Source organism: Cucumis melo, chromosome 11 (assembly GCF_025177605.1).
Source record: "Cucumis melo cultivar AY chromosome 11, USDA_Cmelo_AY_1.0, whole genome shotgun sequence".
Lineage (NCBI taxonomy): Eukaryota > Viridiplantae > Streptophyta > Magnoliopsida > Cucurbitales > Cucurbitaceae > Cucumis > Cucumis melo.
The window spans coordinates 7,589,637-7,598,434 of record NC_066867.1 but is presented as its reverse complement, the minus strand read 5'-3'; the positions used below and the strand labels follow the sequence as shown (position 1 = coordinate 7,598,434).

At 34.6% G+C, this 8,798-nt stretch overlaps 1 long non-coding RNA gene across 1 annotated transcript; it reads left to right on the top strand.

The window, feature by feature from the left end:
- The first annotated feature begins 6,785 nt into the window (after positions 1-6,785).
- LOC127151705 (uncharacterized) lies at positions 6,786-7,518 on the top strand. Its single transcript, XR_007824830.1, has 3 exons — positions 6,786-7,020; positions 7,142-7,189; positions 7,319-7,518. It is a non-coding gene; the product is annotated as an uncharacterized LOC127151705 (long non-coding RNA).
- The last annotated feature ends 1,280 nt before the right edge of the window (positions 7,519-8,798 follow it).

Below are 8,798 nucleotides of genomic sequence, written 5' to 3'. Positions count from 1 at the left end.
GCAATAGAGTCAGACAATTAGCTTCTGATTAAGGTGAGCATCTCTTAGTGCCTTGATGCCACACTTGTATGCCTTTCGGGATACAAATGATAAAGCTTGGTTACGCGACATCTATCTCAAAGACTTTACTTATAAGACTTATATTACCTCTCTTTTAAGGGTGGTTACCTCTCGACACCAAATCACCACTCTCGTTCTCCTTTCGGAACACAAGTAAGGGAGGTTTAATCGCAAGGTGGAGTTTGTCTTCAAACTCCACGTTACGCGAGTTAGTCATATCCTTGCTACTTGCTCTCTTGAGTAGTTGATGATAGACACTCGCCAAACTATGAGTGAAGCTTAACTAACGTGATAGATCTTATAAGCTAGACTTTTTACCAATAACTTATCACAAGTCTAAACTACTGATAACACATTGATAGATAAATAGTAAAGGAATGTTGAATTGAAAAAGGTATAAACATGTAATGTACTAAAGAATGTAGGTCTTACGCCATTGTACAATATGAACACTTTTTACATTACAAAGAAATATAAAATTAGGAAGTAAAGAGAAGAAATTATTACAAGTTAAGGTAAAAGAAAAATGTGGAGTCTTCTCTAATATGTCCTTAAGCTCTCACTTAGAAACAAATCGGAGAAGAAGAAGAATGCTTTATAGACGACAGAAAGGCTAGTCCTTTCCGCCCACTCTCTAGGATTTGGTCTATCAGGCACACGTTGCTTGGTAGAGGTTGTAATGACCCAAAATTTTGAAGTTTCTTCAAGCTAAATTATCTTATCTTATTAGATTTTTTTAAAAAATAAATGTTAGATATTATTTTTATTGGAGTTTGGTGTGAAAAGAGTGGTTTTGTGAATTAAGAAAAAGAAAAAGAAAATAATAATATTAATAGTAATATAATATAATATAATAATAATGGGAAATTTTCATAAATATAACAAACTACTAAAATATTTACGGCCCGTGTAACAAAGTCCATAAAGTTAGTTATTTTTTAAATATTCCAGGTTTGCCCTTCCATCTTTCTTCTCCTCTTTGCGATATTTTTATCTTCTTTCTTCCTTTATTCTTCTTCTCTTTTTTTTTTTTCGCTGCAATTTCTTTCCATCTTTTTTCTTTTCTTTAGGTCGTTTAGATTTGGGTAACCAAATCTGATTTCTTTCTTATTTTCTCTTTTTTTATTTGCTGCATAAATCGTCTTTCTTTTTTTCTTTCTTGTTTTACGTCGTTTAGATTTGGGTAACCAAATTTGATTTCTTTCTATCATTTTTTTTCTTTTTCTCTTTTTTTTTTCTGTTCGCTGCGTGCAACATCTTTCTTCTTTTCGTGCTATTTTTTTATGTTGTTTAGATTAGGATAACCAAATCTAAATGATCGTGTATGAAGAATCTTGAAAAAAATCGTTTAGCCAAATCGAAATGATCGTGTACCAAATTTAAAAAAAAAATCATTTAGATTTAGGGTAGCCAAATCTAAACGACCAAATCTAAACTATTTATTTTTTTTAATTCTATCATTATTTAATTTTGTTACACGATCATTTAATTAATTAGGTTACACAATCTATGGGCTTTTTCCGTTTTTAGAATTATTCTATACAGTGTAAATTTTTTGCTGCTTTGTTATATTTTGAAAAGACCCCAATAATAAGAAATAATAATAATAATTATTATTATTATTTTAAGAAACCTTTCTCGTTCCGCCTGCGCTCCATCTCCTTCACCATTCTTCCTCTTTTCTTTCAAAAACCAAACAATCATCATTCGTCCCTTCCCGTTCTCCTTCGTTTCGTCAGCTACTACCTATCTCCTCGATTCTCCATCCACGCATACCGTTGCAAAGCCTCGTCAGAAAGCTTTTTTTCGTGAAGCATCACGTTTCCTTTCACAAACCAACCTAGTCGAAACGTCTTCATTCAATGGAGATCTGCCTTATTGCCAATGAGTCACTACTGTAGTTGTTCGTTATACCCCATTTTCTGCCGTAAAGCTCTGCCTGACATACAGCCGTTCTTTGTTGTGTGCCTCTCTATTTTAATCTTTGTTTGCATTGAAAACATAGATTCGAGTCGCTTAGTCCCATCAAAGCTAGATCTGAGTCGCGAGTTCATTCCCATCTTCCTAGCCTTTCGAGTTATCCAAGTCGTTTTCCTCTATTACCGAGCTACGTGATACAAGCCAAGCTTCATAGCTTATTTAAGCTAACTCTTGGAGAGTTTTTTATGGTTTTGACATGGGTTATTTAAGGATCTAAATTTATATTAAATGGGGATAAAAATTTAGATTCTTTCTTAAGGAATGTGCTATTGGAGAAGTAACATTTGAATTCTTGGAATTCACGTCGAGATTGGAGTGGGGCTTAAGTTTCCATTGTTTAGGTAAGTGTGTGGAAGTCATTTTTGGATGAATGGATGAATGTGTTTGCAAAAGTGATTGATTTCCTGTTTATGTTTAGGTTTGTTCGTTTGGACTTTAGTTCGATCAAGGGATTTAGTTAAGTTCGAGGTAAGGGATTTCTACTACTGGACCCTATATGGAAGTTGGAATGTATTGACTGAAAGGACTTGATTGCTATATATATATTAGAATGTGTTGATGGTTTATACTGAATTGAGATGGTTTAACTGTTATGCTTAATTTAAAATGTATTTATGGCTCATACTGTTGACTGAACTGTGATATGCATCAATGTGTTTTTTTTACTGGCTATGTGTAGAGGAGGAGTATTGTTAATAGTTTAATTGTATTTTGATGTGATTGTCTTAGAATATTTAGAATGGACTGAGGGGAAATTATTAGCTTTATCTATGGGGTAGGGTACCTTGTAGAAACGGTGTACTATGGGATCACCACATGTTGTACATCATTAGGGACCACTAGACTGATATGTGCATCCTATATGAGATCATTAGATTGATATGTACATCCTTCGGGATCACTAGATTGATTGACATGTATCCTACGGGATCATAAGAGTGTTATGATGCAGGGTACCTCCTAATAGGAATCTAATCATTTTAACCTTAATAGGACTAGTAGTGGGTCTCTTTCTAGGTATATTTTATACTCTCTCTTTTCATGTTTAACTTTTTTAGGCAAATATAATATAAGAGGTAGACTGGCGAGGGGCAAGAAGGACTCGTGATCGCCATATAGGAACACTCTTTCAAATGCTTTCGCTTAACGTGTTTACTATTTTTAAGTTTTGATGATTGGAATGAGTTTCATGTTTAGAACAACTGTTTGTTTCTTGGTGACTTTTATAAACGATACTTGTGAACTTTTTTTTAAGTAGGGTCCGAATACAATTTTCTATTTTTTATGTCTATTTGATTTTAAACAGACTTAAAACTTTTATGTTTAAACGAAGTGTCTTTGTGTTAAAGTAATGACCTCAGCTTAGTCTGAAAAGTTGAATCGTTAGAGTTGGTATCAGAGTCTAAGTTTTAGGTTCTATAGACTATCTTATGATGTAAGTCTATGTTTTGTGTCCCTATGGCTGAAATGAGTAATTGTCACTTGTCACGTATGCTTACATGATTTATATGTATGGTTTAATGTGTATGACCTTACCTAAGTTAAACTGCATGAAGTGATTTATTGTTTAAGATTAAAGAAGTTACTGTTGGATATTAAAAAAAAGCCACCAAGAAGAGGTGCGCGTAGTGGTGGTCGAGGAGGTCGAGGAAGAGGAGCAAGGTGTAACCAACCTAAAGATCAACTTGTTATACAAGCTACCGACCCTACTGCATTGGTCACTCAAGCGAACCTTGTTGTAATGAAGCAAAGGTTTAGAGACATGTTAACATAGACATTGGCACAACATCAGCCTTCCCAACTAGCTCTTATTCAAGCCTGAGTTGCACTTGTTCAAGCCTTAGTCTTATCTCAGAACGTACCAGATCAGCAGTTAGTAGAAGTTAAACACTTGAGGGATTTCAAGAAGTATAGCCCTTCGACTTTCGATGGATTCTTGGAAGACCCCACCAAGGCACAGATGTGGTTGACATGAGGTTCCCTAACAACCAAACGGTACAGTGCGTTGTGTTCTTATTGAGGGAGAGAGGTACAGCCTAGTGGGAGTCCATAGAGAGGATGCTAGGTGGGGATGTAAATCAAATTACCTGGGAACAGTTGAAGGACAATTTTTATGCTAAATTCTTCTTTGCTAGCCTGAAAGATGCCAAGTGTCCGGAGTTCCTAGAATTGAAGCAAGGCCAAATTACTGTGGAGTAGTAGGAATTCGATATGTTGTCCTATTTTTCTCTTGAGTTAGTAAAGACTGAGACTGCCAGAGCCGACAGATTTGTCAAAGGTCTTAGGTTGGACCTCCAGGATTTCGTTTGAGCTTTCAGGCCAGCTACTTAAGTTAAAGCACTGCGCCTAGCAGTGGACGTGAGTTTACACGAAAGAGTTGCTATGTCCAAGACTTCAGAGAAAGGTTTAACCTGAGGACAGAAAAGGAAGGATGAGAGTAGCCTACTGTAGTGCCATAGAGGAACTTGAGATCTGGTGGAGACTTTTGTCGTTATTAGTAGAACTTTAGTAAGGCAAGTAAAGTTGCCAGAGAGAAGTCATTGTGTAACATTTATGGGAAGCATCATGTGGGTCGTTGTTTGTTTGGATCTAGGACTTGCTTCAAGTGTAAGCAAGAGGGGCATACAGCTTATAGATGCTCTATGAGACTTACTGGGAATACACAAAACCAAGGGGCAGGTATACCACAATTGGGTAAAGTCTTTGCTACTAATAGATCTGAGGCTGAGAGAGTAGGCACGGTGGTGACAGGTATACTTCCAATGTTGGGGCATTATACTTTGATCCAGTTTAATTCTGGTTCATCTCATTCTCTTATATTTTCAATATTTATAACACATGCATGCTTAGAAGTGTCTACTTCATTTGTGGAGATTATGTTGTTAAAAGAAAAGATAAAAGCATGTCAAATTGAGATACCAAGTCAAGTATTAGATGTAACTTTGTTGGTCCTGGATATGCATGATTTTGTTCGAGATATGGACATTATGAGTTCATTGTTATGTCTTTTGGGTTGACAAATGCTCCAACACTATTTATGGAATTGATAAATATAGTGTTTAAGGATTTCTTAGACTTTTCTATGACTGTATTTATTGATGATATCTTAGTGTATTCCAAGACAAAGACAAAGCATGAGGATCATTTGTGCATGGTTTTAGAGACTCTTCGAGTCAACAAATTGTATGCAAAGTTTTCGAAATGTGAGTTTTGGTTTAAACATGTGTCTTTTCTAGGCCATATGGTGTCAAAAGATTGTATTTCTGTGGACCCAGCAAAGGTTGAAGCTTTACCAGTTGGCTCCGACCTTCCGTAGTTAGTGAGGTTCATAGCTTTCTGAGTTTAACAGGTTATTACTAACGATTTGTGGAGGACTTTTTTCGTATAGCTACTCCTTTAACTTAGTTTACCAAGGAAGGAACTCCATTTATCTGGAGCAGAGCCTGTGAGGATAGTTTTCAGAACCTTAAGCAGAAGCTTGTTACTGAATCGATTTTTATTGTACCTTGATGGTTCAGGTAGTTTTATGATTTACAGTAGTGATGCTTCTAAAAAGGCTTGGATTGTGTACTGATGCAACAAGGTAAGGTAGTTGCTTATGCTTCTCATCAGTTGAAGAGTCATGAGCAGAACTACCCTACACATGATTTAGAGTTGGCAACAGTGGTTTTTGTATTAAAGATTTAAAGGCATTACTAATTGTATGGTTAGAAGATATAGATCTTTACTGACCATAAGAGCTTGAAATACTTCTTCACTTAGAAGGAGTTAAACATGAGACGGCGAAGGTAGCTTCAGTTAGTAAAGGATTATGACTGTTAGATATTGTATCATCCAAGTAAGGTGAATGTGGTAGTTAATGCTTTTAGTAGGAAGGTGTCACATTTAACAGCACTTATTACTAGACAGGCCCTATTACACTGAGACTTTGAGAGAGTTGAGGTTGCAGTATCAATTGGGGTAGTCACCTCACAGTTAGCTCAGTTGTCAGTGCAACTGACTTTGAGACAAAAAATTATTGTTGCTCAGAGTAATGATCCTTATTTGGTTGAGAAGTGTCGCCTAACAGAAACTGGGCAAGCTGGTAGGTGGTTTGGCACATGCTTTCTCAGGATTGCCACATTTCTTAAAATGTTTGTGCAAGTCTCCTTTTTATTCATTGAAAGATTTGATGTTTAATGAATCTATTAAGTGCATGATTTGTGAAATCAAGCATGAAATATAGCTACAAAGGAAAAAACCATATGGATTAAGTTTCTGTATATGTAGGTTAGGATGAAACTAATAAACTTACCATAAAGAGCTCTTAATAATTCAATATATTTCGATGGAAGATCAGCAAACTTAAGATACCGGACTAGAAATCACTACAAGAAAAATGACCTACCATGACACTTCATTAAAACCCAAATTGAAATGAGAGGAAAAAATAATGTCATAAATGTCAAAATTAGCATTTTTTTTAGGAAAAAACGATGTTTTCAAATTCCACTTCCAGTTAATTGTTGTCATAAAAATGTTAAAACATTAAATAAAAAAAACAATTCCGCCAAATTTCACTTTCCCCCTTTTATTTCTCACGCAAACCCTTTTACTTTACCCTTTCATTTTCTCATGCACGGTTGACGCTCCACCATGATGGTTGAAGTTCCACCACGGACGGTTATGCAACACCTTCTCCTTCTACCACGCGACACAACACCAAGAATGGTCCACCACATTGTTATTTTTGTTGACAATTTTGAGAACTCTTTAAAGATTTGTTCACTTTTTAATATTTACTAGTTTTTCATGATAGGATGGTATCCGTTTGTGGGGGTTCATTGGCTTTGCAAGATGCTGAAGTTTCAATTAAGTGTCCAATTGCTGGCCTAGCAATGGGATTGGTTCTTGGTACAAAGAATTTGGGGAGATGGAACTCCACTTATTCTGTTTGACATAACAGAATCTGAGGATGCTTCCAGAGATATGGAATTTAAGGTATTATTTTAAAGTTTTAATTGGTCTTTTATTAAAACAAGATTCCAATGCCTATAAAGTACGTTGTTGGAACTGTAGCTGCTAAACCCTGATTATTATGCATAAAACTGTTGTTTTATAGTTAGCTAGTAACAAAATGGGCATAACAGCATTTCAGATGGACATAAAGGTATGTTATTCGTAGGTTGTATTCCAGTTTCTTACAGATTGGTTAATAATTATGACATTTCTATAAATATGTTTACTTGATATTCTTCAAAAGTCCATGTGAAGATAAGAATCTGTCTCGATATTATAGGTGGGAGGCATTACTATACTCATTATGAGAGGTGCTCCTGCAAGCAAAGTTTAGGCGTAAGTATATTCTTTGTTAATAAACCCTCTTCGGTACTTCCTTTTAGAACTTGTTTATGATTGGGAATTTGTTTATGAGGAAGAAATCTAATTAGTTGGCAGTGTGTATATTCATTACATTGTATCAAAGAGAAATTTTAGCAATTAGCAAAAAGGGTTTTCCTTGATAAAGAAGATTAATTTCATTTATGATTGAATCAAGGTGAGCGCTCTGATAATATTGAACTAGCATTCTGATAATATTGTAGTAATTTTGGAATATCCTAGTGACTTCTGTTTCTAAGATCCTCTAGAGTCTATTGTGATCATCATCAAAGGATACAGACCAATGAAATTAAACCATTTAGCTCTAGTAATGTTTTATGAATACTTGATATCTTGGTTGCCATAAAACTTATAAACCAAGATTTTTTTTGGAAAGGAAACATACCAAGACCATACTGTACTATTTTTCTACTTCCTCAAGTTTGCAATTAGAGCCGATAGCAGCTGGCTATGTTGTTTCTCTTTTTAGGACAACATATTTGAGTACAAGCTCCCATCATTACAAGTAACTATGTAACTATTCACCTTGTAACTTGTGATGGCAGCAGAAAGGAGTTTGAAAAACCAATTACGCTCTCAAGAGATGAATATGGTGTACTTGGTATAGAAGTCTTAGAACTAGAAGTATTCATATGAGCGGCATTACTATGTCATCCAGTCATTGTCATTAACATGAAGGTTATTATCAAAGGAACTACTACTTTATACCATATACTTAAATGCTTATACCTTCATCTTTTTCAATTATGTAACTCAGGTGAATTGTTTTACCAATACTTTTTTACACTTTGCACACTTCCAATGCAAGCTTATTACATGGAAGCTTTTGTATTTGTGAAGAATATTAACTGTAGATTCTCATACATGCAAACATATTCTATATGCATCCTGAGTTAAATAGGCTAGCTCGTAAAAAAAAATGGCCTACGATGACAATTGAATGCTGTCATTGAAAGATTTTGTGACAGTTATTTGTAGTTATTGATGTGGCAGTCATGGAAAGTATTTTATGACAGTTGTACAAAACTGTAACGAAATGTGTTTTTCATGACAGAGAATAAATGTCACGAATTACTTATTTTATGACAGATTATAACTGTTATTATTTAGATTTTATTAGAGAGAATAAATATCATTACTTATATTTATGACAAATAATAACTGTATTGTTTATATTTTATGACAGAGAATAAGTGTCATTATTAATCTTCTTCGACATATATTAAATGTCATTATTTATCATTTATGACACTTATTAACTATCATCATTTAACATACCAAGACTTTAATTAGCTGTCAAGAAAACGTTTTCGATGACAGTTTTTTTTAAGATTAAAATGTCATAATTGTATTTTTAGTCTATGTTTTTCTTGCCCTAA